This window comes from Pinus tabuliformis, chromosome 6 (assembly GCF_031772625.1).
Source record: "Pinus tabuliformis cultivar Carrire ecotype Pingquan chromosome 6, CPIR1, whole genome shotgun sequence".
Lineage (NCBI taxonomy): Eukaryota > Viridiplantae > Streptophyta > Pinopsida > Pinales > Pinaceae > Pinus > Pinus tabuliformis.
Window position 1 is genome coordinate 931,499,428 of NC_142292.1, and position 10,489 is coordinate 931,509,916.

At 38.4% G+C, this 10,489-nt stretch overlaps 1 pseudogene; it reads right to left on the reverse strand.

Moving 5' to 3' along the window:
- Positions 1-3,793: 3,793 nt before the first annotated feature.
- LOC149261985 (putative inactive receptor kinase At1g27190 pseudogene) lies at positions 3,794-4,879 on the reverse strand (annotated as a pseudogene).
- Positions 4,880-10,489: the final 5,610 nt, after the last annotated feature.

Sequence of the window (10,489 nt, forward strand, 5' to 3'; positions counted from 1 at the left end):
TCAGTGAATTCCTTCTTGATGTCAGAGCCATGTTTGCTCTATTGCCTAGTGGATGTAACCTCCACACCTTGTTGTCTCTATTGCTCTGGCTGAAAGGAGCTAGCTAATGTTTCCATACTTGGGGGAACTTGTTGTTCAGTTGGCCCCTCTGGCAATTCTTCTTCTGAATAAGGATTTAATCTTTGTCTCTTTTCTCCTTGCTGATCTGTAGATGCCCCTGTGGGTGTCTCCTCCTGTCTATCCCTTTTCTTGGCCCTTTCCTCATTAAGAGGAGTCTGTAACACAGGGATTTCAGTCACCTTTGCTTGTGCTAAAGGGTCTTGCCCTTGGCTTTGTTCATCTGTTGAAACTGGTCGGTCTACCATTGTCTCTTGCTGCTCTAAATGGTGCACCTACTGCTCTGAATGTTGCACCTCTTTTCCTTTAGATGTCCCTACTAGTGGAGCACTTTCTTGGGCAGGCTGTTGGGAAGCCGTGGCAGATGAGGTGCCTTCTCCAAGGTGCCGAGGAGATGTGAAAAACACCTGTCCAAAAGATTCCAAGTCAACTGATTTTTCAAGGTTTTTGATTGCTTTTTCTATTATTTCTTCTTTAGTGAGCTCTTCCACTAGTGTGCCCTCTACCCATTCCTGTTGATTGGCATATTGTTCAATTTCAAGGATTCTGTGGTGCACATACCCTGTGAGCTTGTTTTTAACTCTTCTAAAGCTTATGAAATGTTCAGGGTCATATGGTGACCAATGGAAACTTAGTTTGAGCTTAAGTTTCTCTCTCAGAATAGTGTCAGCATCCTTCCATGCTTCTTCCCTTTTATTAAAGATAAAGGGGCCCAATTGATGTCTTATTTTAAGCTGTGCCTTTTTCCTAGCACCATAGAAGTGAGTTAAATCTGCACTGTTGAACTGCCGATAGTACTCCAAGGCAAAGAGTCTCATGGGGACATATTTTGGTAGTCTGTATGGGGCTAATTCATAGCCATAGATCCTTATTATAGTGTGGTTTTGGTAGTAGTACCAGTCACCAATGCTGTATCCCTTTGAGAGGTGTAGGATTCTCTGCATCTCAGCAGTGAGCCTCGGAGGAGGATCTGTTGACAATAAGCAAGTGGCTAGATAGATAAAAAGGTCAATGAACTCACAGTAGGTGTATGGGGAGAAATTAACATGATGGAACACTGAGGACCAAAATATTACAGACCTTCGCTCCCCCCTAGCATCCAATTTTTAAGAAAGACCGGGAAACTATCAGACTGATAGTATAGCAGCAAATGATATATATATGAAGTGTACTTGAACACTCTTTCTCTCTCCAAATTCATGAACTTCTCATGAATTTTGTTAGCTATGAAGGTGGCATAATCATACTTGACAGCAGGGGGCCGTCCTGGAGCAAAGATAGACATCAAAGCAAAGACAGTTTCATCCAAAATTTCACTTGTTCTGAATCCCAGGAGGTAGGAAATCATGTATATGAGCATTTTTCCCTCCTCAGTAAACCAAGCATGGTGATAGGGGATTTTGAATCTGGAGTAATGCTCTGGTGGCATAAACAGCTTGGCAACTTGGTCAACTTCTACAGAGGACAACTTTGAGGCTTGATCCAACAATTGTTTCATGGAAAGGGGGACCAAAGGATGAGTTGGCTTGAATTGCAGCATCTCATTTATGGACTGAGGGGTAATGTAAAAGAGGACATTTCCAGTAGGGTCCATCACTGCCCTTTGAGAAGGCTCATAATTAGCACAACATTGAAGGATGAAGTCAGGGAAGACATTCACTGAGGGGAGGTAATTACGCCGTAAGGCGTCTCCATTTGAAATGAATTACCCTAGCCGTCGCGGTGTCCTATTATTCACCGTAGATTTGTGGTGTTAGACGATGAAACAAAACTTGATCGTTGATCAAAAATTAAAACGGTTCATGAAACTGAAACGGTTCATGAGTTTTCGCCCTCAGATGTGCCTCGTGGCTCGCAGTGGATGAGATTGTCGTCTCAAGTGATTCGAAGGTGATTATTGATTGGGCGATGGGGAAGTTCTCCCTGAGTGCGCTGTTTGGTGATTCTCAGATCCCCTGCATGAAGGATTGTTTCCACTTTGTTTCTTTCAACTATGTATATCGGGAACAGAATACCCCATATAATTGGCTCTCTAATCGTGGAGTTTCTGCTCTGCCTGGGCTGATACATTTTGAGTGCCTGGAGAAGGGTGCTATAATAGGTTCAGGGGCTTTCCCCTTTGCATGATGTTCCCTTGATCAATTTTCCTGGGAGGCGTTGCTGGACCTTATCTCCGATCCCTGTGATTCGTCCGCAGGCTTATTTCGAGCTGTTTGGAGATCTCCCCACTCTCGCAGAGGGATTGCTCTGTTTTTTTCGCTACAGGTGTTTCTGTGATTTATTTTTTATCCCTATCAGACATCGAGGCAGTTCTGTGGATTTCTGGAAAATGTAACAGCATATATTTTTAATATAACGCTTGTTGTTTTTTATCTCCGAAAAGAAATGTACTCCTCTCCATTTTTTTTTTAAATAAAAGCTATTAACCGTTGCTGCCATCCTACGATTCAATCCGCTATTTGTCATTGTGATATTCTTTTTTCTAAATAAAAAGTATTAACTGTTGCTATCATCCTACAGGCTACGATTCAATCCACTGTTTGCAATTGTGATCTAGCAGTTGAGATTGCAGAGCAGCTTTCAAGGTTCAAAGAATTCCGTAAATGTTTTGTTACATTAAGTATAATTCAAAAAATTACAAAATTGTGGAGATCCTCTTTTGAAAATGTATAAAAACCATCCAATTTGATAAGCGAATTTATTTTAAAATTGTAATCTTAAGAAATAACTTTCATCTTCCAGTACCGTAGTTGTGTAAGCCTGAACATATTATTATATGGTTCTTGGTATTATTTCCTTACCCAATATCTCAAAAATAACGGAATTATATTTTAACGGAATGGTTGTTGTAATTGCTACACAATCCAGATCTCTAAATCGACGTGCACAGTTGCAGATTTGTTAAGCGGTCGTGTACGGTTTTACCTTATTATGAAACTTACAAATTCATTTTGAGGGGATCTACATAAAGTAATTAATTAATTCAAGGTGCACATTTCAGTTGTTTCTTTTTTTATCATGAATTTGTTTTTCCCAAGGTAAGGAGCGCCTTCCGTTTATGTTCATAAATGGATTTTCTAGAAATTCAACATTTATCATAATATAATATAATATAATAATTGTAAATAAAATTATATATATATATATATATATATATATATATATATATATATATATATATATAATTAAAAAATAATTAAATAAATTTTATACATTCTTTTATTGATAATTACGCCGTAAGGCGTCTCCATTTGAAATGAATTACCCTAGCCGTCGCGGTGTCCTATTATTCACCGTAGATTTGTGGTGTTAGACGATCAAACAAAACTTGATCGTTGATCAAAAATTAAAACGGTTCATGAAACTGAAACGGTTCATGAATTTTCGCCCTTGCCGTTCACCCTAAGATCTGGTCTTTCTGAGTCTGATTTCCAGAAATTTCCTATTTCCTTTTGCACCACCAACACCGAACAGAGCAGCAATGATAAGAAGAATGATGTTGAAAATTTTTGCATCAACATCGATCTTGAATGCATGGTTTGTCTTGATCAATTCAAGGATGGTGATAAATGCCTTGTGTTACCAAAATGTAGCCATTGTTTCCATGTTCCCTGTGCAGATGTTTGGCTCTCCCAGCGCTGCATATGCCCCATTTGCAGAGGCAGTGTTGAAATTATTAATGTTGATCAACACCCATGTGGGCCAATGCGTTCATCTCGCACTTGAAATCTTTTTCAGTCTGTGCTGAACATGGCCGGAGTCTTTTTACTACCAGCAAAGATTGATCTGGCAGTTTGCCTTTGTAGATTATACCTTTCCTTCCCTGCAAAACGATATTGTCTTCACTGAAGTTGCCAGTGACTGCCACAAGATCAACCAATCTCATCTTCCTGATGGGCATCTCGAACGAGCAAACTTTAACAGATCTCCGAGCTCGGACATATTTCTGCCAATCGTTGGGCTCATTGGTACTTGGCGGTGGGATTTTGACAGATCTTCTGCTTTTTGCTTCAGAAATCATCCAATGAAGACCAAGTAAAATCCAGACAATTAACACTATGCCAAATAGAAGAAAAGCCGCAACAACCATGGGATTGTTCGGTGCTGTGCACGTCTTTGAAAGGGGAGGCCCACATAGCCCAGGGTTACCCTGAAAATTAGAGGCAGAAAAGTTGTGAGTGAATGAAGGTATATTTCCAGTAAGCTTGTTGTTTGCTACATTGAAGTCCTTGAGACGGTCGATCCGTGTCAATTGCCAGGGAATTTCCCCTGTAAGTTGATTTCCATTCAGGCGGAGGATATTGAGGTATGTGCAATTATGAACCTCAGCAGGAATAGGTTCCATAAACTTGTTCTGGGAGAGATCAATGGTTACCAGAAAAGGAAGCCATTGGCAGAGCTCCTTGGGAATGGTACTCGTAAGACTGTTTTGAGAGAGATCCAAGCTCATCATACTCTTGCAGTTCTGTACTCCAGATGGAAACTCACCTTGAAGCCCCAACTCTTGAAGAAAAATTGACTTCACTTTGTTATCATCATCATGCCAACAAGTAATTCCCAGAAAATTGCAAATAAACCCATTGTTAGTGTTCTGGAAGTTCCAGGTGCGGAGGTTCCCTTGAGGGTCCTTCAATTCCTTGTAAGTAGTCTGAAGACACTGTACATCGTTTCCTGGAGAAATGGTCTCGGACGAACTGAGGCATATGAGTTGGAGAATGAGTAGCATGAGCCGTAGCAAGCCCAAACACCCAAAAATTGTCATGGCTTAATCAGTGCTCTCCTGTCGTTTCAAACACAATCCTGTACCTGCCTAATCTCAACAAATGGCCGCTGCTCACCCAGCTCAAACAGGATTGCTGGTATCCAAGTGCAAGCATGAATCGCTTGCCCCATTTGCAGAGGCAGTGTTGAAATTATTAATGTTGATCAACACCCATCGACCGAAAAGCCTCAGAATTCAGTGGAGATTAACCCTGCAGAAGAACAGGCACTTGGGCCTCAGTTAGATATTATGGGTAATATTAATTCTGATTCTCACGCGGATAATGTCGTCATTGAGATTCCTTTATAGAATAGATAGTTCATAATTTCTCACGCGGATAATGTCGTCATTGAGATTCCTTTATAGAATAGATAGTTCATAATTTTTCTTGAAATTTTGTTGCGGATTGTATTGGTTTTTCTGTGTAGTGAATTGAGTTGTGTAAGATTTGTATTCACAATTTTGTAATCCAATGTACTCCTGTCATATTTTTCTTTTGAAGATAATATTGCATCGATGTAGAATAAAACCATTTATTCTTGAGCAGGGTAGTCATAATTCTTACATGTGAAATTTCATTTTGGATTGCTTTTGCCTTCCAAGGTAATATGGGATATATGTGAAATAGAACTACTTATTCTTTAACAAGGTAATCATAGTTTTTACATGTGAAATTCTGCTTCCTTTATTAATTCTAGGCCTGTAGGTTTGAAGCAACCCTTTTATTTTTATTTTGTCCATATATGAATTATTGGATTAGCGTCTGGCATTTGTGAATTTGATATTTTGTGCCAGCATTACGCTTGGCATACATCAATGCTTACATTCCATTTTTCCAAAATTGGGACTCTGGGACTCTGAATTTGACATTTTCTGTGAGCATTTTGGGTGGCATATATAAATGCTGAAAGCCTATTTTCCCCAAAGTTGGAGCTGTTGGCCATGTATAAATGTTAGTAATCATCTAATATTTAGTATGGTGAAGGTGGTTTAATGTCTTGCGGAGGCTATTTCATCAGTTTCAGGATAATTTATGCATTAACACAATTTCATGTAAATTTGTTATGGGATAAAGTAGATGTTCCTAAACTGCAGGAGACATGATCATGTAAGTACTCAACAATATTTTGTGCCTATATCTCAAGTTAATCTAAGAATGTTGCCATGAACAACTATGTGGAATGCTACCTCTATCTGAGGAGAGGTAATATTTTATTTGGCTAAGGGCCCAAACATCGATTGGGAGGGATGCCCTGGCCACCTTCAAACCAGACTGTTAAAACTACTAGAAATTGGATATGGAAATTGAAGTTGACACTCAGTGGAATTAGCTGGCATAGTTGGATCACAAATCCATGGCCAAATTGTCAATGTATCCCTGGGATGATTCTGAAATGTCAAACCTTCAATGAAAAAGAAAGCTGAATTCTCAGTCCGTTCTAACTTCTACCAAACGCCTCTTCTCACTGTATGAAATACCAAGATTCATCTCTTATGATATTCAAAGCGTCAAGATGTTTCTTAACAATAGCTACTATCATTGCATCGGGGAAAAAAATTGGACACTGTGATGCATACATAATAAAACACAATCTTTGTTCCAAAGAACCAAAACTTAATATAAAAAATAGAGTTTGTTCCCACCTTTGTTGCTATCTAACCATTACTCCAACTCATTAACTATCATTTTCCCACCCTTATTGCAAGCTTCCGATGGCAAATCCATGGCGATTGCTACGTCTTCTCCACTGCATCGTAGTCTTGGTTTGTCTTGATCAATTCAAGGATGGTGATAAATGCCTTGTGTTACCAAAATGTAGCCATTGTTTCCATGTTCCCTGTGCAGATGTTTGGCTCTCCCAGCGCTCCATATGCCCCATTTGCAGAGGCAGTGTTGAAATTATTAATGTTGATCAACACCCATCGACCGAAAAGCCTCAGAATTCAGTGGAGATTAACCCTGCAGAAGAACAGGCACTTGGGCCTCAGTTAGATATTATGGGTAATATTAATTCTGATTCTCACGCAGATAATGTCATCATTGAGATTCCTTTATAGAATAGATAGTTCATAATTTCTCACACGGATAATGTCGTCATTGAGATTCCTTTATAGAATAGATAGTTCATAATTTTTCTTGAAATTTTGTTGCGGATTGTATTGGTTTTTCTGTGTAGTGAATTGAGTTGTGTAAGATTTGTATTCACAATTTTGTAATCCAATGTACTCCTGTCATATTTTTCTTTTGAAGATAATATTGCATCGATGTAGAATAAAACCATTTATTCTTGAGCAGGGTAGTCATAATTTTTACATGTGAAATTTCATTTTGGATTGCTTTTGCCTTCCAAGGTAATATGGGATATATTTGAAATAGAACTACTTATTCTTTAACAAGGTAATCATAGTTTTTACATGTGAAATTCTGCTTCCTTTATTAATTCTAGGCCTGTAGGTTTGAAGCAGCCCTTTTATTTTTATTTTGTCCATATATGAATTATTGGATTAGCGTCTGGCATTTGTGAATTTGATATTTTGTGCCAGCATTACGCTTGGCATACATCAATGCTTACATTCCATTTTTCCAAAATCCATTTTTCCAAAATTGGGACTCTGAATTTGACATTTTCTGTGAGCATTTTGGGTGGCATATATAAACGCTGAAAGCCTATTTTCCCCAAAGTTGGAGCTGTTGGCCATGTATAAATGTTAGTAATCATCTAATACTTAGTATGGTGAAGGTGGTTTAATGTCTTGCGGAGGCTATTTCATCAGTTTCAGGATAATTTATGCATTAACACAATTTCATGTAAATTTGTTATGGGATAAAGTAGATGTTCCTAAACTGCAGGAGACATGATCATGTAAATACTCAACAATATTTTGTGCCTATATCTCAAGGTCATCTAAGAATGTTGCCATGAACAGCTATGTGGAATGCTACCTCTATCTGAGGAGAGGTAATATTTTATTTGGCTAAGGGCCCAAACATCGATTGGGAGGGATGCCCTAGCCACCTTCAAACCAGACTGTTAAAACTACTAGAAATTGGATATGGGAATTAAAGTTGACACTCAGTGGAATTAGCTGGCATAGTTGGATCACAAATCCATGGCCAAATTGTCAATGTATCCTTGGGATGATTCTGAAATGTCAAACCTTCAATGAAAAAGAAAGCTGAATTCTCAGTCCTTTCTAACTTCTACCAAATGCCTCTTCTCACTGTATGAAATACCAAGATTCATCTCTTATGATTTTCAAAGCGTCAAGATGTTTCTTAACAATAGCTACTATCATTGCATCGGGGAAAAAAATTGGACACTGTGATGCATACATAATAAAACACAATCTTTGTTCCAAAGAACCAAAACTTAATATAAAAAATAGAGTTTGTTCCCACCTTTGTTGCTATCTAACCATTACTCCAACTCATTAACTATCATTTTCCCACCCTTATTGCAAGCCCCATCTGTTTTAAAGGCAAGAAATGGAATGGTTTTTTTGTTAGTTGGATTACCAAAAGAAATGGGTTAGTTAAGATAGCTTATAAATGCAGGCACAAGTTCTGAGGCTCTCATGGTGTTATTTCAATATATTGGCCATGTTCAAGTTTTGAATAGAACTGTCCTGAAAAATATCTCAAAGAAAATCGATTGCAATTTCATTGTAAAATCCAAAATTTGAAAAAAGAGGAATTCACATGAGCAAGTGACTCGATGAGTTGCTGCAATTAATACAAAAGTATTCTTTCTTCAACACCCTATGGAATGTAGGCACATAGAAAAAATGCAGGCGTATCAACAAAAATGGAAGAAACATATGAGTAATACCACCTAAGTCACAACCTTGGACCCTGATTTCTTCAAGCGAGGACTATAGGGCCGATTCTAAATCCCTTTTCACTCGACCATTAGATTTAGTGGTTTTAATCGTACAAACCAAAGTTTCGAGTGAACTTCAAAAGAGACTGTAACCAGCATTTTGTGAATGCATTATTTTTTATGGTGGAAATCGAAGGAAACAACTACAAGTATCCATTCTTTCAGAGTAGGTCAATGCAAGAAGTGTCTAGCTTTGTCCCTTTAGTTGTGGCCAAGATTGAAAATGCACTGTAGAAATTTATTACTGTGGGTAGAGGAAAGAAGATTTTAGTACAAAAGAACTTGCCCATTGGCTACTCATCGTCGTATTTAACACTATACACTCCATCTGGAGAACCAATGGACAACATAGGGTGCATTCCGAGGTTTAACAATTTATCCAAAACTGGGAATGATGTTCTATAAGCCCGAGTGAAAAAACTTAAAGCACAATATCCACAAGTTAAATTTGTTTTTGCAGACTTTCACGGGGCAACCCTCAAAATTTTGAACTCCATAGAATTTTGGGCCGTAGAATAATGTGTTACAGGCTTTTTGTGGAATGGGTAGTTGATATAATTACAATTTGAGCGTAACATGCGACGCTGTAGGAGCATCTGTGTGTACAAATCCTGGACAACATTTCAACTGGGATGGGATTCATTTGACTAAAGCCATTTACAGAAATATATCGAAATTGTTTCTGGGTGGAACATTCACATCGCATAGTCCTCAGACTCTCTACACAATGGGAACTACACAATTGTAGACACCACTGTGAACTGACCGATGGATCATAAAGTACAGAAATATCAATAATACATTCTATTAATAATTACGCCGTAGCGTTTCCCTTTGAAATGAATTACCCCAGCCGTCGCCATGTCCTATTATTTACCGTGGATTTGTGGTGTTAGACGATCAAACAAAGCTTGATCGTTGATCCAAAATTAAAACGGTTCATGAAACTGAAACTGTTCATGAATTTTCGCCCTCGCCGTTCACCCTAAGATTTGGTCTTTTTGAGTCTGATTTTTACGCTGTAGCGTTTTCCTTTGAAATGAATTACCCCAGCTGTCGCCGTGTCCTATTATTCACTGTGGATTTGTGGTGTTAGACGATCAAACAAAGCTTGATCGTTGATCCAAAATTAAAACGGTTCATGAAACTGAAACGGTTCATGAATTTTCGCCCTCGCCATTCACCCTAAGATCTGGTCTTTTTGAGTCTGATTCCCAGAAATTGCCTATTTCCTTTTGCACCACCAACGCCGAACAGAGCAGCAATGATAAGAAGAATGATGTCGAAAATATTTGCATCAACATCGATCTTGAATGCATGGTTTGTCTTGATCAATTCAAGGATGGTGATAAATGCCTTGTGTTACCAAAATGTAGCCATTGTTTCCATGTTCCCTGCGCAGATGTTTGGCTCTCCCAGCGCTACATATGCCCCATTTGCATAGGCAGTGTTGAAATTATTAATATCGATCAAACACCCATCGACCGAAAAGCCTCAGAATTCAGTGGAGATTAACCCTGCAGAAGAACAGGCACTTGGGCCTCAGTTAGATGTTATGGGTAATATTAATTTTGATTCTCACGGATAATGTCGTCATTGAGATTCCTTTATAGAATAGATAGTTCATAATTTTTCTTGAAATTTTGTTGCGGATTGTATTGGTTTTTCTGTGTAGTGAATTGAGTTGTGTAGGATTTGTATTCACAATTTTGTAATCCAATGTACTCCT